We start from the raw sequence: 22434 nt of genomic DNA on the forward strand, positions 1-22434 counted from the left end.
GCAGCTTCAAGCCCATCTCTGCCAAAACTTTCATGGGAAGCTGAGGCACAGCAGTCCTCTCCCCAAGGGCATGCTGAGACCTGACTTGTCCACTTAATTAGCCACTTAACCATTCCAGCCAAAAAAGGCTGAACATGCAGCTGCCTGCAAACAGACTGCCATTGCCCAGCAGCTTTAAATATTATATATATATATATATATATATATATCTTTATTTATCTCCATTTTCAGGACAGAAATAACCCTAGGCCAGAAATCTTTTCAGCTGTTGTGTCCTAACCATGTTGATGCTACAGTGATGTCAATTTTATAGATCAATGTTGATTTTCATCTGGATTTTGTAAAGCTTTGGGGGAGAAACCTTTGAAAGAGAGATACTATTTCATAATCCAGGGCAGCCTTTTGGACATTTACCCATAACTAAAGTACAAATGCAAGATAACCACATTTTTATTTAAATAATATATTTCTGTATTTAGCAGGGATATAAAGACATTTAAGACTTTGCAAAACTTACAGATTTCTTACATATATCTTATAGCTACTAGGAACACACTGCTAAAAAAATGCCATTCCAAGGTGATTCTAACTTTAGAAATAATAATAAATCATATTTACTGTATTACCCTAATGTCTTTATAATTTTGTCACATGTTGCATTAAAAGGTATCTTCAACTTTATTTCTCAAATATCACTGATGATGACTTAGAAGCAGCCACTTTCATCACTATCACATATGAAATCTTGGGGGGATTAAACTTTAAGAGACACTCACAAAAGAAGTGCCTCTTTTATAGCCTTACTAATTAAATGTAACTAGTTTACTAGTATCCTGGAATTGCAGGTATTAAAAAAATATTAAAATCCCTGAGCATTTTTCCTTTGCATGTGATAAATGCTACAATCACTCTTTCCTTTTATGGAAAATACAGAGGAAATAATATTAGATGACACTGAATTTCATCGCAGCAGGTCAATTGAGATTGTCGGGATTCATTAGCATGTGTGTGACTGGTAAATAACTGAGTTAATTTTAGGTTGAGTGACATATTTAGAAAACTATGAATCACTTTATTTTGTGAATTTAATCAACCTTTGCTCTTCCCCAGATAGTTCAGCAATACACCTGCAATATTAAGTTGGAGTTGACTCTTTACTCTGCAGCCCTCACAAATACCAGTGGTTTGCAAATTTTCAAAACCATCAGCTGTATTAAATGCTGGCCTCCAACAAGGAGTTCAACACAAAGAAAGCACCATAATTACACAGAAAACAAAAATGAAAGAAATGAGAAAGCTAAAGAGGAGGCTTGCTTCAACCGAAGTTTTAGCCAGATTTATGCTAAAATCTCAATTTTCTTTGTCTCTAAGAATAAAAATACTAAAGTCTGCAAAATGCGAGTGCAGAAAGATTACTCCTCTGGAAATTTAAAAAAAAAATAGCTCCCATTGAAAAATTTAGTCAATCCTTGAATGCTTCTTTGCGACACTCTGCTAGCCCAATTGAATCACATTACAAAAACAAAAATTGCACTGCATGTGGATCTTCCAGTTCTGGCTTCTGAAAAAGGCTATTTTCAAAGGCAGGAAACATCTTTTTCGAAGTTTAGCTTTATTTGGAAATAAGTGAAAATTCCTAGCTAATGTGAACTATTCATTTATTTTTTATCAGATGTCTTCTGATCTTTTAGCATAAAGTTTCTCATAATTTCCAAAAGACATTCTGTTAGCACCAGATTTGATATTGAACATGACAATATTTAGGTAACACAGTGGGCTTTATTATGTAAAATTTAAGCTGTGAAGATATACGCTTGCAAAAAGCGCAATTACTCTTTAGTTTCATATTTTGAATATGCAAACAAATTGCTTGTGGATTACTGGCAGCTACAGCTTGGGCTCTGACATTTAACTGTTTGTTATTAATACGCGAAGCAATTAATGTAATTATAAATATGGAAAAGAAAAATATCAACACTATTTACATTAGTTAGTTACTAGGAGGTAAAATAATTTGTCAGCTGTAATACAATACAAATTGCTGCAAAGCTTTTAATACAATTATAACATACATATATTCAAAGCGCTACAGTTTATATTCTAGGTCTGTCCTCCTGGGACCAATTTATGATACTCTCTGCTGGGTATCTTGTCTTGACAAAATAATGATACTTCATTCCTGTGTTGCTACATTTGGCTACCACACACTTCATGCATGGGTAGGATCACAGGCCAAATCATCGCGCAGTGAATAGCTATACGCATTGCTGGGATGCACGAGGACGGGAAGCAGAAGGAGTGATTAGTATCTATACAGAAGGCACCACACATGAGTGTGCACCTGCCTCTCCAATTCGGAAACATTTTCCTCAAGTAAAAAAGCGTAACAGAATCAACAGCAGATCATATCCGCTTCTTCAGTGATGGCACTGGTTTCTTGATTGTTCATATTAGAAAGCCCACTCGGACATTTACCCCTTCACCCCCTGCATGCGTGGCATATAGTGACAGGCAGCAACTCTGCAAGGAAGGTTCAGGAGGTCTACAGAAATGATTCCTGCAGGTGACAGCCAGTTAGGTGAGCACTGTAAGGTACACAAAATATACTCACACCATAAGGTGACTGTCGCTTTCTTAAATACCCGAAGTCATTAAACCATTTTAGCAGAAAGACTGCCTTCATTTTCCTTCATTTTCTTGCATTTGGAATTAAATTTGTGTTCAGAACTACTGGTGTTATAAACAGTAACCAATCTTAAACACAGCTATTTCAAGGATGCTTATTAGTGCTTTAATTTTTAAGCCTGACACTTGTGTAACACGTTACTAACATCCTCAGTGAATAGCACCGCGTGTTACTTGGTAACATACAGCACCTTTAGCATGTGACTCAGCCATGACCATTCCAGTAAATCAGAAGTCATTGTTCCCAGGTTCCCAGGTACCAAAGTGCCGTCCTTGTAATCACCTACTGTAAACACACATTTCTCTAGCACTGCAAAGGGAGACAAACGGTTGCAATGCCAAGCCAATTCAGAAAAAGGAAACAGTTTTAACATGTAACTTCCTTGCATAACTTTGATAAATAGAAGGGACACCACAGCAGAGATTCACATTAGTAAATACAGCGCAGTGCCTAGATGGGGAAGCAAATTAAAAATGAACAGAGAACTGCTAAAAGCTGACACCTTCTCTAAGCAAACCAAATTGTTACTGCCCAGTCGATACAAGCTGGTGCAGAGTCCTGCTTTATTTCTCAGCTGCTCCGTGGGGCTGATCCAAAGCTCACCGAGAGCAACACAGTCCTTTTTGGATGAAGCCTCAAGTAAGAACAAGAACAGACAAAACATCGGTATGTAACTCCTGGCTCAGGGCTAGCCTAGGGCTGTTGCAACCTCAGCTTTTTGCTGGAGCGGCCTCAAGGCTGCTCCAACTCCCCTCCCTGCGGGCCATGGCCCCGAGGAGCAAACACAGCAGTTACAGCCCGCTGTTTCATCCACGTTCCCCTTTCCTCTGAATGGAGCTCTCTTGCTCAAGTACTCCAGCAAGGAGCTCTTTGAGGAAACAGCCACTCAAACCTGGCACTATCTGCTGTGGCACAGAACCTTTCTGGTTGTAAGGGGAGGAAAACAGCCACCCTGTACCTTCGGAGGGCTCTGTGAGTTGTACACACCTGCAATTCTACCAGCCACCTTCCACCCCATTACATCAGGCCGTGCAACACCTTGTGTGACCCAGCTGCAGGGGACAGCCAGAGGACCGCCTGCCCAGTGGGCAACCGCTGCACGGTGGCAACTGACAGCAATGCCTGTGCAGCAGTGCTGAAGGACTCCATGCCCAGCACGGGAGCTTTGCTGTATAGACGGCAGAGGCACAACCTTTCCAGCTGAATTTCCCAGCCTCTGCCTGCTTGTCACTATTCAACATCACTTTCTGTGTTTAATATCTCAGATTTGCATGTAGTTTAAAAAAAAATAAGTTGGAGCGTGTCAGTTATTTCTCTGAGGTTTCAGAATACAAACCTTGCAGTTCTTCTGCTGTTCGGCATAGGCTGCCACAGATGGAAGACAGATATCTGTCCGCCAACGTTTAAAGAGGACCAGATTTTTTTGTTTAGAAGTTTTAGCTGTTTAGCACTCCCAATCATACAATCAGCTAGACCAACCCTTCCCTCCATAACAAGTGCGTACATGAACAAACAAGGGAGACCACTGCCTGCGCAAGATTCACATGCATAGACATCTGGGGTGCATTGGGACTGCCTTGACGGTTAGTTTTGGAAAGAAAGGGGCCAATTTTTTCTAACCTGTCTTGGGAAGCTCTGAAATTCAAATATATTTCTGCCAAAAGTGAGCTCATTTAATGAAAGGGAAAGAAAACAAGGTTGCCCAGTAGCCATTTAAGCTAACGTCAGCCGGGAAGATTTGCTATTTCTGAGTCTTTCCAACCCAAACATTGAGGAAAGTTGCTGAATTGGTGCACACTCTTGCTAAATCAGCCATGCTCCTTTCTCAGCTGATGGCTGCCGATTTAGACTGACCTCAAATCCTCCAGCTTCCTCCCCCGGGTTACAGTCGTTCTCTGATATCACACCTGATCTTTCACAGAAGTTTCCACACCTTCCAGGCTCATCACAACAACCCTTCAAGCATAAGCCAAAGCCAACTTGACACAACAGATTTCGGTTTTCTCTCAGAGGCACACATATGTCACAAAGACTGCAGTTCATCACCTACGCTTTTCAAACATTGCTGAGCACGCTCAAAATGGGATAGCGCTTTTGCAAACAGGGCAGTGCTGCTGCTTTTTCTTCACCCTTTTTTTCTCTTTTAAAGTAAAAAGTTGGTTAAAGCAAGTCTGTTTGATGTTAAGTTCACAACTTATGCTCAATGGGCTGTCCTGTGCTATGTCCAAAACCAGGACAGGAACACTGTCACCTTTTCCTGGAATCCTGTGCACAGGCTGGGGTATGGGTTTCCTCTTCTGCACCAGCATACACTGAGCCTGAATACTTCAGGGCTTTAAGTTTTCTTCCTTATGTAGAAGGGTGGTGCTACTGGGTGATGGCTGCATGACTGTGTGCATGCAGGGAGAAGTTTCCAGGAGCAACGGAAAGCAAGTTATGTCATAAAAGTCCTACAGTCCTCCTTTCTTCCTTTCTGCATGATGTCTTGGGAAAAATTCAGAGAGAAAATGAACGCTGACAACTGACAGGCATTGGGCAGTGTCTTGAGGAAAGCAGAAAAACATGCTACCCCACGGACAAGGGCATGGATGGCGGGAGGGGAGAGGACAGACGGCTGGTTTGCTCCCAGATGGGGATTAGAAGTTGCAGGTGAACCGAGGCCACATGACCTACTAATAGCAGCAGCTTCCTGCTCGAAATAAGAAGCAGGTTCAAACATTTGTTCTCCAGTTCAGTTCAGACATAAGCTGCAACACAGATGTTCACAGGGCACAAAGGGGACACCCAACAGAGCTGGCTGCAAAAGAAAATTTACAGGAATGACAGCAAGTTGCCTTTTACAGCAGGCTCTCTAGAGAGGCAGTAAAAGGGAAGCTCATTCTGCTACAATTTTTTTCAGAAGCTCCTCCTTTGTAAGATCCCACTGCTGCCAATCTCCAGAGACTGAAAATGAATTAAAAAGAGGAGGAAAAGGCAAAAAACATGGGAAAGAAAAATAAAGGAGAAAACAAAGCAGAACAAATGAGACTGAAGAAATGCACCACAAAGAGGGAATAGTTGAAGTGAAGACACATCCATAGATATGAGAAATATTAAGGAAACATCAGATTACATTATAAGATCTTTTACACAAATTCTGAAATCACCGTTAGACATAGAATCCTCTTACAGGCCCAGACACAGTTCACTGTGTAAAAAACATAGAATCCTCTTACAGGCCCAGACACAGTTCACTGTGTGAACAACCAGGAGATCCAGTAGTAGGACAATCATACATTAAGTGATCCAGGCAGGTACCTTACCCCATACATAAAATGGAGACAACGGTTCCTCTGCAGCTTTTGCGAAACAATAGGTGAAGCACACTATGAAAATATTTTGCATTCTAATTTTTACAGAACAAACAATTTACTGCAAAAAAACATTTTTGTGCAGGGGTCCTCTATATCAAAAAATGGTCCTGGATTTTAGAAGAAGAAATCAACCTCTCCCCCATTGTAAGTCTCTTCAAAGTTTCTCATACGGATCAAGGTAAGTTCAATTGTTACATCCATGAACTCAAGAAAACATTTCCTCTTTAGAGCTGAGACTCAAAGGATTGTCTAGGTCCATAAACTTTTTAGAAAGAATAAAACCTTCAAAATCTTTTCGCTTCTCTTTCTCCATTGGTAGGAACTCAGCAGAGTTTCAAGCATCATGAAGTGTGACCTGACTTTTAAAAAAGAAATCACCTAAAAATTGCTTCGTTATACGCGAGAATGTATTTCTGGAACTGCCTGTGTATTTTCTGTAAATGTTCCAAGTGAGACAGTAGCTTCACTGAAATACTGGAGAAAATTTCCAGGACCTTCAGTGTATCCAAGATTTTGACCTTTATGGCCATTTTCTTCCCAGTTTTTAGTCACATTCATACCTTTACTACCTTTAACAGTTGCAAAGAAAACCAAAGGAAACACAGACAAAAAGACAGTTAAAGCACAGCCTCAAGTAGGGGGTGGGGATCAAGAGTAGAACTACTTTTTCCGACTCACCGATTTTACCTTCAAAACTTCTTACTTGCTCATGGAGACTCATCTTTTTGTTCATGCTGAAGTTAAATTTGTAAGTTTGGCTACACATTTCTCCCTGAGTAACTGTGAGAATCACATCCTTCCCGATTTCTGCCACACAAATACCACATGTGCTACTGAAAATTCAGCAAGCAAATATCCATCATACTGTCCCATTCATGGCAGCTGAGATTTATCAAGAGCTTTAAGAAGTTCAGCAATAAACTGTCAACAAAACTCACACCCACTCCAAATCATCCAACACAAAATATGAACGTATCCATTACACATACCTATTTATTGAAGATACTTTCCAAGTTTCAAGCATATAACCCAAGAATTGCCTCAAATTCAGAGTCCAAGATCTGAAAAGGAGATAATATATATTTTTAAACATCATTAAAAGTATATGGCTTAAGGATATAAAATAAATTATTGTGCAAAGTTACTATTTATAAATGAGTTTATGAGCTAGTTTTTCTAAAGTTGTGAATCACCTGAGATATGTTGTGGGTGATAATAATAATGATATGATCATTTTTAGGGTATTAGATTTAAGATATATAATATTGTATAGATTCTTGGGCATCTTCTACATATGAATTCAAAACTAGTAAAAAACTCTGAAAACACACCAAATTTTCAAATAGCAATTTTGCTTGTAATGAAAGAACAAAACCAACATATTGAATATGTAAAATTGCCAGTGGCATACCAGAAAATATAAATGATTTAGGAAACCACAAGCATCCCTATGTATACTGAAGCAATAGTCTGCTTTTAGTTTGCAGCAAGACAGTGGCACGAATAGGGAAACCACATAAAAATCATGGATATCACTATGTGTATTACCTCTTTGTTGTCCAAAAATGCTGAACATGTCAGTTCTGCTACAGGTGTGAAATTCTAGATGTATATTTTTGTAAGCATATGTGTAACACCTAATCACAGTTAGTCCCAGAGTGTAAATTTTCCTGGTGATTCTTGCACAGTGACCCTGAGAATAATGCAATTGGTAAGTCTAATGTGCTTAAGAAAGCAAAAAAGAGGAGGAGAATGCATCAGGAGAAAGAAACAGGCTCAGCAGACCAAGGAAAGAGACAAAGGAGGGAAGAAAAAGAGGAAAAAATAGTTCATGTGTCCACATGAACTCGGTCCAACCTCTGTTCTGGACAATGACTTCTGAGATGACCACATGAGCTTCACCATCATGAGTACATGCTGTACTGAGTATTTCTGTGGCACCATTAGCATCTTTGAATTCTGCATCGGAAAACACTGTTTCACACAGTGCTGCCACACTGCCACAGCTCTTAGAAGAAAAGAATTAAGAGTCCGCATTAGAAAAAGTCTTGTCTTTTTCATTTCCCCACAATTTTGCCTGAGCTTTTGCCTGCATCTGCACTACTGGTACCCATCACATGATTCCCAGTGCAGGCTAAGTGAATCACCAACGCAGAGTTGAGACAAATCAGTTACAGAACTGCCTATACCCACTATGCATCAACGGTCACCTGGCTGGGACCACCCATGTTCTCCAGCTGAAGAGTAGGCAATTTTTTCTCCAAAGGCTCAGCCCACCAAAGGAGTCCTAGTCTCCCTCTGTTCCCTTCTGTGAGCTGGTAATTTTCAAGCAGAGAGACAAAATCTAAGTATCAGCGTGGATAATTATTTCACTGCTCATTTTTTTGCAAGATAATCAGAGCGAAATATAAGGGTCGCTCTGAGAAACAGAAACAGTAGAAATTTTTATCCAGCAGTTCCATGAAAGATTCTGCCTATTCTTCTTACAAAGGCAACAGTTCATTGATTTGTAGCTGCTGCCTACTTTCATGTGCAAGAACAACAACTACAGAAATCCCTCACTGGTCTTCTCTACAATTTTCAGGCAATGTCTATAAACATGACAACTTCTGGGATTATTTATTCCATTAACCATGTTGCCATTCCTGCTGTTGATGTCAACTGCAGATGTCAGGCTCAGATGCCCACACAGGAGCACAAGTAACACCACTACATCTCTGCCCTTTGCATCTCCTACTCAGTTCCCCAGTAGAAGTTTGCACAATAAGGCAGAAAGAAATCACAAAGAGAATCTCATTCAAGTTAATGTGCAAATCAGCCAGATATCACCTCTAAACAGAGTGGGAGCTATTTACTAGGTAATACCAATAAAACACTGCAAATTCAGAGGCTGTCCAAAATTTATCCTTTATTTTCTACAGTAATGTCCTCCATTTTTTCTGCATGTTCTTCTTCATCAGTTAACCTTGTAACACCTTTTCCACACAGAATCATAGAATCACAGAATATCTCGAGTTGGAAGAGACCAATAAGGATCATCGAGTCCAACTCCCTGCTTCTTGCAGGACTACCTAAAACTAAACCATATGACCAAGAGCATCACCCAGATGCTCTCTGAACTCTGACAAGCTTGCTGGGGAGCCTGTTCCAGTTGCCCACTACCCTCTCAGTGAAGAACCATTTCCTAATGTCCAATCTGAACTTCCTCTAGCGCAACTTCATTCCATTTTCTTGTGTCATGTCACTGGTCACCACAGCGAGGAGATCAGCACCTGCACCACCCTCTTGAGGCACTCCCTAGGCTGTGCTTTCCCCTCTTACTTATTCCACTCATCTCTTACCCGCTTTTATGGCTTCCCATTTTATCTTCACTTGCAAGGCCTCTACAGATGACTACAAACACTCATGTTACCACACCCTGATAGGAGTTACCACCTATCAGCTGAAGCACGTTAACCACCTAAATGCATGCTGTTCTCTAGCTGTAACATCTTCAGCCAAGTGACCTTCACGACAGGTAGTAGATTTCCGAGACTGTCAGGTCCAGCAAAACTTGTGCCATAAAGGTAACCTTCAAAACACCAACCGGGTGTAAAATTCTACTAATGCAATAACGCATGAAATGATATTGCTCAAAGACACATCTCAAGGGATTGTTGACCTGAGAATTTCTTGGGACATATTTATAGAGAAACATTATGAATTATTGCATGGCTGAGATAACTCTGTGACAGAACGTTTGCAGCCAAATATAAGATCAATTGTATGTAAGTATAAGCACACGATTTGCTGTGCATAACATTAGCGGTGTTTAATTTAGAAATGACCACCCATCTGACTGTTCCAAAAAACTTCATAGAGTTGCTAAAAGATGACAAGGAAAGTTTTTACTTGTAGCACACTTTCTATCTTTAATAACACCAGCTGTCGCTTTTATGAACACATCATGCCCTTCACAGTTATCCCATATTCTGCAAACACCGAAAAAACCCCAAACCCTCCCACAGTTATTAACATCTGCTTCATTTACTGATTCTGACAAACTGAAGGACAAAGGCATGATTTAACAGATTGCTCTGTGTAAAGAAACAATGCGGTTCACGAAAGGATTCATCAAATGCCCCTGTCAGAAAGCTTTACAAAGCACAGCTTAATGAACGTATGCAAATTACTATAATATATAAAATGCCTGATACCACTTCAACAAGTAATGTGCTTATGAAATCTATGTAGAATGGTAAGATAGATCAATCTAATTTGTCTTAGAAATAAAGTGATTTGATTTCCTCCAGATAATTTCAATCTATTTCTTTTTAATGCCTTGTGGCATGACAGCAGCGCATTACATACAATGAACCACTGCTTCAGACCCTAGAAGATGTGATTATTCAATAGAAAAAGCATTCAGCAACAGACAAACTGGAAGCACACTGGTACACTTCAATATTTTCTTTCAATGTTTTGACATGCTGGCATTTTTAAAAAATTGTTATTTCCAAGCCTTGCTGCATTTAAACAGCTCCTATTTTTATTGCCATTGCTTGATGTGAGGTTGAAGCCTGAGTGGAAGTCAGGCTGATATTTACAGCATGAGGAGCTGCTCAGATACGAAAGCATATCAGAAAACAACATGCATCCAGGATGATCACTGCTGTTGCTGTTTACAACATTATTGATCTAGAGATCTGATCATTTTCTTTTCATCAAGATAAGGAAAGAATGGCTTATGAGCGAAAATGATTTTCGATGAAAAAACCCAACATTTTCTAGAGCTTTTTTCCCCCTGACAACTGAAAGTTCTTTTCATCAACTTACCTAAAAAAACAACCAAAAAAAGTATTTTCAGTGTTTTCTCAAAGAAGCTAAAATCCACAATCACCCTTTATGAATTTATGGAAAAATAAATAGAACTGTAATGTTTTACTTGGAAAAAACCACGACATAGTAAGTGCATCAGAAACTAGAAGGTTCAGAGTTTCTGGATCTTAGCTTTAGTATTTAGGCTGGGCAGGTGTGGAAAAAGAGAGAGGACTGTGAAGTATCATGATTATGTCCTTTTAAAGACCTTTTTTTCTCTGAAAATATCTGTCAGAGAAGCCTAAGTACAGCTAGTGATGCCTTGGGGCTGAGATGGATTATATCAGTGTTTCTGCACTCTATTTTTTAGTAGAGGTGCTACTCACCCTTTGAAAAAAAGTCCTCAGACCATCATGTGTACTAACATAAAACTGATTCTTGATAGTTTATTATTTTCCACCGCTTTCTTAAACCTTCAGCACCCCCAGTCATCCACAGACTATGGATACAGAAAACAAATTGGCTTCTTCATGTTCCCAGTCACATTGCTCTGGAGTCTGCGATGGACAATGTCCTGAGTGCAGTTTGCCAGTTCTTTTACATACTCTTTATTAGGCCTACAACTCTCCAGCTGGAGGGTGTCCATCCCATTCTACACAATTCAGGTTTTCATAGGAAATCAAAGGAATTCTCATGCTGGGACTGCAAAAGGAAAACAAACACTCCCTAAGTAACACTTTCATGGGTAGTTCTTGGTTACAGTATGCTAGGAGAAGAATCCCTGATGTAGCAGTCTAATAGATAAACAGTTTCAACTCTTATTTTATATCATCCGTTATATGTTTCACATTACTACACAAGTAATTGCTGTTACTGTCAAAGCTAGACACAAGTTTTGCTCAGTACCTTAGGCAAAATGACTAAGTTGGGCACTCCCTGGTGCAGGATTCTCAAATATCTGCATAACGGGACTGCAGTTTCTGCATTGAGAATTAACTAAACTATAAAATAGGAGAGTTCAGGTTGAAACACTATGTCAGAAATGTATTGTGATGTCCTCATTTTAAAGGCATTAACTTGTAAAATTCCTTCCATTCTGTTAGACTGAAAATTCAGTATGTGCCAAGCACTGTGGAAAATGTTTTTATTTCTCTGCAAATGAATATACATTAGAGTGCTTATAACATTTTTCTAAAATTGGGTATCACTGACAATTAAGGGGTGATATCTGTAACACTTCCTATCACTTCTAGATGCCAGTTAGCAATATTTAACAAAGTAGACTGTTCTCATTTTTGCTTTTTTTTTTTTTTTTTTAATTCAAATTTGCAAGATGGTGGGTTCTCCAGATTCACATTCAGGCAAAGACTGAAATCTGGGAATAAATGAACATGCCAAGCCTTTCTTTATTATGCCTCATTTCTCAAAGTAAGTCACTCAGGCTCCATCATTATCATCCCTATTTTAAATCTGTTCTTTTTAACATAAATCCACAAGTACAGAAAATGTATCCCCTTTTGACTGTACATCAAGGCCAACAGATTCACAGTTGATGTAGTTAATAAAGGCAAATTAAGGAAGCTCCATCTAACACCTCCTCTCTTATCTCCTGAACCCATATGAAAATATACTAATTATAGTAAGTAAAATCAAACATTCTAACTTTTCCCTGAAATAGGGAGGAAATTACTATTCTTGGGAGTCAGTCTTCTTACAGCTCCCTTAAGATGCAACATCTAATAGATTTCAGGGTGAAAAAGGAGCCTCCCATACAGATTTCAGTTTCAGTCTAATAAAACAGCTTCAATAAAATATATTAACCTGCACACCATCATTGACAAAATTACAGTCACACACTGTGCACAATGGAGTGTGCTATGTGAAAACACAATAAAATATTTTCTTTAACCTGCTATTTTTTTCCATTGGGGACATCAGTGTTTCAAGTCAGGGCACAGTGCTTTAAAACAAATAGGTGGGAAGTGGAACCAGTCCACTCAGTCCCACATCCCTACCCGCTAGCAGATTCCTGCCACCCACTGCAGTGAGGGCATTCACCCATCACTGTTACAGACAGAGGAACCTATAATGGACAGCAGCATAATCAATGACAGCAAATGGTTCTGGGACTATCCTGACAGTAAACTAGAAAGTGAAATTCTTTCTTTGATTAGCTTCTTGGCAAGCTAGCATAAACCCATGTTCCTTGATGAAAAAAGAAAAATGAGAAGGTTTGTAAGAATGCAGACCTTTTACTACTCAAAGAAAGCTAATTTCTAATGGCTGAAAATGCCCTCTTTCCCTGACCTGTGGGAAAATGCAAGAAAGGACTGTTCTATAGTCTGTCTCAAAAGTAGCATCCAAGATACAAAGACACCCAGCCTGAAATATTTCTGTGAAAGTACAAAGTATTGAGCAACTTTACTGTGGCAGGCGCTTCTGAAGGGAAAGGGTCTTCACGTGCCCCAACACAGGCAGAAGAGGCACACAACACAGCCACTGCTTTTGGTTTGACAATGCGAAGCCTGTAAGATACTTTGCTTCATCTCTACAGAGGGTGTGAGATATGCAGAAACACGCTGCCATCACTGCAGACTAGAGGTTGGAATAGGAACTCCACAAGGTAGTTTTGGTCGTTGTTTTTTTTTTAAAAAAAAAAGAAAGGCAGAAGCATTAAGCTGCACTATTTCATCCCAGTAAAACACTGGGTAAGCAGTTGAATGCAACAGATGCAGTAAATCTCTAACCCTTCCATTTTTTAACTACAGTAATAACTACTGGGAAAACCCTGTTCAAGTAATCACAAAGAATGTAAACAGGGATTCCAGTGAGTTGAACATAGATCGTATTTTTCATAGTAAGATCTATCAGGGCAACGTGGGTAAGTTCAGCATGCCCATGACATTCAGTTGTCCTGAAATAACATCTAGCACCACCACATCTGAAGATTATACTGCATAAAAGTACAAATCATTCAGAACTAGACATGAGTAACATCCAGTCTCAGAAATCACAAGTAAGTAAAAATAAAACCATAGAAGAAACACGAGGACCATCAAGTCCTACTTGTAACAGACACCCATCGTAACAGGGGCCAGCTGTAATTCACAGGTGTTTGCTCAAATTATTTGAAGAATTACCAAGAAGAAAGGCCAATGTTCCCTATTGTCTCAGAAGCAAATATGAAAGCTGGAGCTGTGAAGAGGAGCAGGATCAAACAACTTGAGAGGAGTCTAGGAAGCCTTTCTAAGCAGTCAGTCATGCCTCCTGCTAATAGTGGAGAACAGGCACCAAGATGTCATTCTCTGAAAAGTCAGAAATAATAAGGAATATCTTATCAAGGTAAGTATTATTAGCAGACAGGCTAGTGACAGAATTAGTTCACCACAGTGATGATAAAACTATATTAGGAAAGCAGAACAATGTTACGAAAAGGTAGCTAAGAATACCTGCCCAATGCACACTCCTCCAAGTCCTTCTCATCTCCAGTATGATGATGCTTCAAAGTTACGTGTCCCAACAGACAACCCTGTACTCTGTCTGCTAGCATCAAAATCAAGCATTGTATGCTGTGGCCTGTAGTCTGCAAGGATGGTGTGTCTTTATGAATGATGAGGATAGCTGCATTTTGTTCCAGTTACTGCGAATTAGGAGCAGAACCCTGTTGCCTGGCAAGCTTTCAGCACAGGCTGCAGCTGGGAAAAGTCTAGGTACAGTGCTTGGGCTGTAGTATTGAAGGAATATACTACTCAGAAGGACAAACTGAGTCTTGCCTAGTTTCCTGATCTTGCTTTTTCCACGAGGACCACATAGGATCTGTACCACAGAGACACATGCACACCACGCAATACCTTCCTAACACTACTAACAAGAGACCAAGACTGATGTCCCAAATGTTTTTGGGGAAGGCAGCTGACATCCCCAAAATCAAGGGTCTGGCAACAGCAAGACATTTACACCGACCTCTCAGACTGGGGCCTTCTGGCATCTATCAGCAAACAGCAGAATCCACCAACTGCTGGATTAAACATAAAACAGGTGATAGTGCAAACACGTAAGCAGTGGCCAGTGTCCTTTCTAGCCCCTTTAGTAACACTATGACTTCATATTGCTGCTCTTTTTTTTTTTAACCTCTGTAAATGCTTCTATGCAGTCTCACAAAACCTTCCCTAAATTTACCAAATACTGTCTTCAAGTTATTTTGGTTTTCTACTCAACTAGTGCATTTGGAATTTATTCCAGTACTTCACCTCTTGGGATGTTTGAAAAATTTCTTTTAATTTTAAGTCTAAATTAATTCTGGATTAATTAATAAACATATTATCTTGTGTCGATATTATCCTTCATTTTCAACAGCTCTCCTCCCTCCCTGGTGTTTGCCCTCCAAAGATATTTAGAACAAAGTTTTTTTTCCTAAATATTATATACAAATTATAGGGAATAAAGGCTTAGTGTATTTTGTCAGAAAGTCTGACAAAAGGTAACCATCCACTGAGAAAATATATTTAACTTATTTTTTTGTTAATGAACAAAAGGCAGACACTGATTTCTTTTCCTAGTTACTCTAGTATAAACCAGAAATTATTATACCTGCATAGAGAGCAAACTATAACTTATGGCTAGCCAAGAGGCAAGAATTGCATCTGAGCAGGCTTCTGCCTAGGGCTGCAGTGAGGACTGTGAGCACTCAGCTGTCAGTGGAGAACAAATACCTAATAGAGGAGGGGAGAGCAGTAGGCATTTGTCATGTAAGTCATCTTTTTAGAGGCCTTGGAAAGGGAAAGATATTGACCATAGACTTCCTCTAGCCCAAACACACTTGAAAACCAAGGAATCCAGCGTCTAGGCCTCCTACTCTCTAGGTAAATGCTGTATTTGCCTCACTTCAGATCAGACATTAGGAAAAGGTTCTTCACTGAGAGGGTGGTCGCCAACTGGAACAGGCTCCCAAAGGAAGTGATCACAGCACCAAGCCTGTCAGAGTTCAAGGAGTGTCTCGGTGACACTCTTAGTCACATGGTTTAGTTTCAGGTAGTCCTGCGAGGAGCAGGGAGTTGGACTCCATGTTCCTTATGGGTCTCTTCCAACTTGAGAGATTCTGTGATTCTATGTCTATGCAAAAGGCAATTTCATCTACACACACCCCCCTGCTTTGCAATGTAATTATCATACTTTTGTGTGGAATTCAATGCCACTCAGATGTTTTAGGAATGGTCTCAGGACACACAATGCATCAAGCTTCTCTGAGTCCCAAAGCACCCCACTGCTGTCTCCAAGCTGTGGTGGCATTGCCATGGACAGCACCAAGACTTCTCACTTCTTGAATCATGGCATCTGAACAGCCACAGACCCTATATTTAAATACCCAAGGAAGACTGAGGTCCAGGACAGAGTGACTGATCAATGTAAATCAGATGGCTCTCAAGCACGGCTGTTCTGTATTGATCTCCAAGACTTCAGCACCTAGGCATGATTTGTCTCACTAACTGAAGATGTCAATATCTAAGCTCATCACCTTGGGCTACCCTTAATTGAGAGAGAGAAATAGGTACCTCTAGGGCTCAATTCCTCTCGTCCTAATGTGTATATCTAAAATGGCTTAGATGAATTGCATTCACCTATAGGGTCCAATGATCATAAAAGGAATCTAGGGAGAGTAGCTTTGATGTAGGTACTTACACTGTAGATAAGGTATTCGAGACAAATCTTACTGCTGAAGTCTGCCTCAGGAGAACTGGTATTCAGACAGATCTGAAGTCACAAACAGGGGTTCAAAGGATGGGTTTTCAATGACACCATGATCTAATATGTAAGTCTTTACTCAGTCCAGCCTTTTCTTGTTGAATTTTAAATAGAAAAATCTGAGATTTGGCTCACTGATAGCAGCAGTAAAAGTCATCATTAATCTAAGAAGACTGATTTATGAGAAAATATTAAAATAACTAAATATGTATAGCTTGACTAAAGCCACTATTAAAAGAGAAATATGATAATTATCTACAAGCTCTGGAAGAATACACACACTAAAGATTTTTTTTTAATAGGGATTTTCAGGAAACTATAGCTAAGAGTAATGTGATTATACTATGCAAAGTAAAATTTAGGCTGACAGGGAAAAATTCCTAATAATGAAGTGTATTCTATTGTAGAATAATCTTCCAAATGAAATTGGCTGAAGTCCAATCACATCTAAAGCCAACTGGACAAAGATCCACAGAGAACAATCCTGCATTAGCGGCAAGATGGACTAGATGACTCAACAGCACTTTTTCATTTTTAAATTCCTATCATTCCACTGTATAAAATAATCCAATAAGCCAAAGGGAAGAAGGAAATAGGCTTAGCAACAACCACACAACTGTCTCTTCTTCGAGGTCTGCACACTGTAATCAGTGTGTCTTGCACTGATTGCACTAAGGGAGGAAACATCTGTATGTGGTCAGAGTACTGTATTGTCGGTGCTACAAAGTCATATCCCTGTTGTCCCCTTCTTCCCCTTGCCTCACTCCTTAATAAAATAAAATTATCAGAAGAATCGACTCTGTGTTGTAAATGTATCAATCATGATTTTTGCTGCACCAGCTACTCATAATTGGTTTGAGCTTTCTTGATCTCAGATGCCCGTTGGTGTTAAACAAAACACACAAAAAAATAGCCTGTAGGCACATATTTCCACTGAAATAATCTTGCCACATGTTGATCTACAACAAGTAGGGTAACAATGTTTTTCTAAAGTTATGATACTCATTTTTAAAGCTGTGCAATAGTTTACTCTTTAGTTTTGAAGAGGCTTTTACATTTTATAGCTAAAATAACTTGCTGAAACTCAGTGTTAATATGCTGTCTGTTTTCTGTTACACTTAAGCCACAAATGACAGAAGTCTTCTTAAAGAATGACTATTCAATTTAGTTGTGGATTTGGTTTCCCTCTCCAGAGAATATTAGATGGTTTTAACAATATATACTTATTAAAAAATACATTTTTTGAAGAAAGTGCTTTCAAGTGTAACATTAGCCTTCTACAACACATTGCACATCCACTTTTCCCACAACAGTCACACTCTAATGCTGACAAAACCCCTTCTACACACTTCATGGAGAGGTCTGAGATTTCAAAGAATATATTTAGGATGTATAGCAGGGGACAACTTTTCTAAAAAAGATTTTCAAAGAACATCATCATCTGAAAAATAGATCTGCATGCTATCGAGGTTCTTTGATTGGTTTTTTTGGTTTGTTTTATTTTTTATTATGGGTTTTATTTTTCAAGAGCTCCATTAAGCATACAACAGCAGACAAGATTTCTGTTTTTCAAAAGAAGGAATATTAATGGACATCTATGTCTGCATAACAAAGCAATGATCAATAGCTCACAACTTACACCACTGATTCTGAATTATTCACATAATTTCTCTCTGATTTCTTCCCCTTCTCCACTGAATTTTCCAAATCAGAACCCAAACTACTATTTTCCTACCTTCTTTCCTTTAGCAAAGGAGATAAAAGAAAGCAAATATTAGAATTTTACCACGTGCAAGCCTTCTAAATTCTTATACATTTGAGATCTTTCCTCCTCTCTTAAGACGAGACATAAAACATGAATTACCCTTTAACTGATACAGCTGCTAATTCCCGCTCCTGGCGATAGAGTCAAGGCAATAAAGTGGCAGCTGTGTCCCTGCAGCCTATCTGCACCTGAAAACAAGGTTGCCTTAGCAGAAGCAACCCACTGCTTTTAATTGGTCTGAACATATGTCGAGAGAAAAATTGACTGCCGCATTACAGTTCAAAGGGGTTGGACATACACTGCTGCAGGATGGTGCTCAGAGTAGCCTGAGATGCTGTAAAATATAGAAGATAACCAGCAGGAAGGCACTGGGGATCAAGAAGCAGGTCTATGGATGGTAGGAGTGTGGGTACATGACAGGGGCAACAGGCAGGGGAGCAGATGGGTAAGGGGTGCACATGAAGCAACATTTTATCATCTCCAAAATGACCATGAGGCAGAAGACACTACCTACCAGAAAGCCCTAAAGGTGTGAGGAACTCCTTTTATTCTGCATTTTTCTAGGCAACCTAGGCAGATCTCTGTATGAAAACCCAGCAACAAAGTCTCTGTGCTGCCCTTGGGCTTCTTTTCAGCTTGATGTCTAAGCAAAGAAAAAATGAAAACCAAATACCAAGACCAGGGTATGGTGAGACATAGGAATGGAAAAGGTGATTAAAGCATTTTCCAAGTCCCACACAGAGGGGCAGATCAAGGAAGAAGTGGAAGGAATATTTTTTAATTATTTTTAGGAAATTAGCACTAGGAAATTGGTTGTATTATACTTAATGCAGATGACTCTTTCTAATGATGATACTGTAACCAAAAGCTAACCTTGCTACAATTTTTCACTTATATACAATGTTGAAATAAACATTAAAAAAAAAAAAACTGAGAAGAAATACTGTATTTCCATTTTAACTAAATTGGTGAGAATCAACCATTGAAAACTAATCACATGTAAGGATTACAAAAAACTCAGCTTGAAGGATGGCTTTTCCAGCAGTTAGAAGAACTGTCAATATATCAAAGATACTATGACCTGAAAATACCTTCACAGCTTTACAGCAGAGTAATTACTTAATTTCTTTGTCCAGTTTTGCTTTGCTGTTAGAAGATGTGTGGCCAGGCAGTGGCCATGAAGGCTACATAATTTCCCACTGCAGGTTTCTGCACTTATGTGGAAATGTCTGGAGAGAGGGATGATTTAACAATTGAGTATGTTCAAATACAGGGAGTTTCTCGAGGATGGGCAGGAGAGATGGCCATTCCTGCAGAAATGTGTGGGGAGCAAAGTTGCAGCCAGGCTCCAGAGGTGGCAGAAAGAAAGGATCTTTGCTCATGGATGTCTTCCAGTGAGGCTTTCATAGCATCTGTGGTTAAACTTGAGAGCTGCAGGCTGGAAAGAAAGACCAAGGGGAAGACTATTCCAAGGAGACCAGCTGCAGAGGGCCAGACCTGTTTTCAGTCCCTTTATTTCAGGCTGTCTTTCACAGCAGGTCACAGTTTTCTCTATTAAGAGTAATTTGGCTCTAGTTTAGTATCATGCACTGTAACACTTAGCATTAGGTATCAGAAGTTTTGGGGGTCATTCATTCAGTGTGCTTACTTTTAGGAAGCCAAAACTGCCTGATATGAAGTCCTGCAGCAAGACTGGATTATTCTTGAACAGATAACAGAAAATTGAAAGAAACAGAAAAAAGTAAGACACTTCTATTCAACTGAACTGAATAACTTGAAACCTAGGAAAAGCATTTTGGAGCTTGGAATTTTGTACATTAGCATTTAATAGTCCTATTTCAGCAAGGACTCCAGGGGACCAGGTGGTGAAAAAGGAAGGAACAAGCAGGACAGTGATAAGAAGTGTGGAGCCGTGATCCTTGTTTTAGGGTAAGCAAAAGGAAACCATCTCAGCTGGAGAAAGCAGAGAAGGCTCTGAGTTAAAGGTGCACTTTTCAACATCAAATTATTTCCCACCCCCTCACATGCACAATGAAAAAAGTTATGGGAAATTAAAATGCATTAAGATTGGGAAAAAAGCTTTCCTTATTCTTAATATCTTCTAATTTGAGGGTCTGAGTCTTGACTTTTAAGCTTATCTTGCTATCAGTGTTGTTTTGCTCGAGATGCGCATTTTAAGCTACTCTCCTGAGGACTCTTGCAAGGTTTTGCTTGGACAGTTTTGAGTTTTGGGATGAGGGGGACAAAAGGGAGTATAAGGGGATAATCACCTTTAGAAAGTATTCAGATATTTCTGCAGTGTGTTCCAAGAGCTTTTAAGGACTAAGACTTTTTGTGTCTAGTGGGTGACACACTCAGGTACTTGCAAAGACAAAATGCTCCTGGGCTCCCCCTCCACTGCATAACACTACACTGAGCAAATATAACAATTACAGGTCTTTTTAAAACTATAAACACTTACAAAAAGATATCAAAATTTGCTTGGCATTCTGAACTAGAAGAAAAGGAAACTAATTCATTACAGCTGAGATTCTCATAATGACATACAAAAAAAAATCCAGCAAGTTTACAGGCATTGTTGCCACAATGTTGAAGTGTCTGAGTGCAATTGCATTATCCAATTAAGCCACAAATTGTCAAATATATTCATGCAGTGCAGGCATATCATATTTTAAAATAATCCAAATCAGTTAGATAATACTCTTGTTCTGCACATGAAGTCATTCAACATTTAAAAGAAAAAAATACTTCCCATTTTCCTTGAGATCTCAGGTGGATTGGATTTTTCATCTTAAGCCTCCCTAAAACACAGAGGAAAAATACTGAAAGCATTGTACAGATTTTGTAATTTTGAGGGTTTAGAGGCGTGTATCTCACACCTTCACCAAGAACAAAGGCCTAGGTTCTTTAATCACCATCCCCACTGCAATCTTAAAAGATCATGTTACAGTCCTCCAGCATTAGATTCTTCTGCGGGTTCAGGTAAAGGGAAACCAGTTGTCCACAAACTGTAAAATTTAAAATATGTGTAACTAGTCAAAAATAAGGAAGACTAAAGAGTCCCATCTTTTAGGAAAAAAAGACATACTCTGGCACACCAGCTTGGATTTACTTCTCAAGCATAGGATCATGAGGTCTGCTGGTTGCACAGCATTTTCACATGACTGAAAGAAATTTTCTAGCCACTAATAACATCAGTTTAATTTTTAATGGGGCTATTCTGAAGAAAAATAATTAACATATGGTTGACTTCTCATATATTAGAGAAAACAATAACAGTGACTAAATCAGTATCTTCTGTGGCATGGCATAATTTCAGCTGTCTTGGTCATGATGAGTTGTGCAGCTGACTCATCTCACAGACATGTATCACATGATGAGAACCAACACAAATCATTTGCAATGTCAAGGATTAGATTTTACCTAAGACAGAGGACAGAGGACCCTATTACAAGGGACTACCTAGAAAGCAGCAGCCAGCCAGCCATTATCTCAGAGTCACAGAATATCCCTGACAGGTGGTTAATTGATAATACTGTACCACGAGGCAATCTCTATGGTGTCAGCTTGATTGCTAGGCTTCAAGTGAGGGCACGTAATCTTGGCTTTTCACAGTCCTTGAGTTCAAGGTGTCATTCTGAACCGTGGTTTACAAGCCCCAGATCCCTGCAGAGTTAAATTCTTATAAGAAATTTGTATCTGCTACAAAAGGGGCTCAAAGCAATCTCAAACTGTGGTGATGCCATAAAGAACCTTCTGGGATGCTGTGTCCTACCAATTATGGCCACCAACACACTAGTAGATGTCAAAAAGAAATCAGGACACCGATTTTACCCGAGAAACTCTCGCCAGGACCTGCTAGATGATGTTTAGAGATGTTGCCTGAAATAAACAAAATAGGGAAATGATTAATGGCATCAAGTCTGGCAGGTGGGTTCTTATCCTGGCAGACACTCAGCAGACTGTGGGTTTGACTTAGTCACAAAAGGAGGATGTGGAGAAGATGGATCAGACAACAAAAAAAGTCTGCAAAACACATGCCTCCACTTGGGATCTTATTTATTAACAGAGCCATTCAAGCTTATTCTTAG

General features: G+C 39.4%; 1 protein-coding gene across 9 annotated transcripts in view; it reads right to left on the reverse strand.

The window, feature by feature from the left end:
- Positions 1-22434, reverse strand: part of ENOX1 (ecto-NOX disulfide-thiol exchanger 1) — a 380057-nt gene that overhangs the window by 292275 nt on the left and 65348 nt on the right. For 8 of the 9 annotated variants that reach the window (XM_074912668.1, XM_074912637.1, XM_074912684.1 and 5 more), the window contains exon 2: positions 7029-7100. The exons of the other annotated variant lie outside the window; for it this stretch is intronic. The gene's annotated coding sequence lies outside the window, so the exon portion shown is untranslated. The remainder of the gene's footprint in view (positions 1-7028; positions 7101-22434) is intronic. 9 annotated transcript variants of the gene reach the window in all.

Source organism: Athene noctua, chromosome 1, assembly GCF_965140245.1.
Source record: "Athene noctua chromosome 1, bAthNoc1.hap1.1, whole genome shotgun sequence".
NCBI classification, from domain to species: Eukaryota; Metazoa; Chordata; class Aves; order Strigiformes; family Strigidae; genus Athene; species Athene noctua.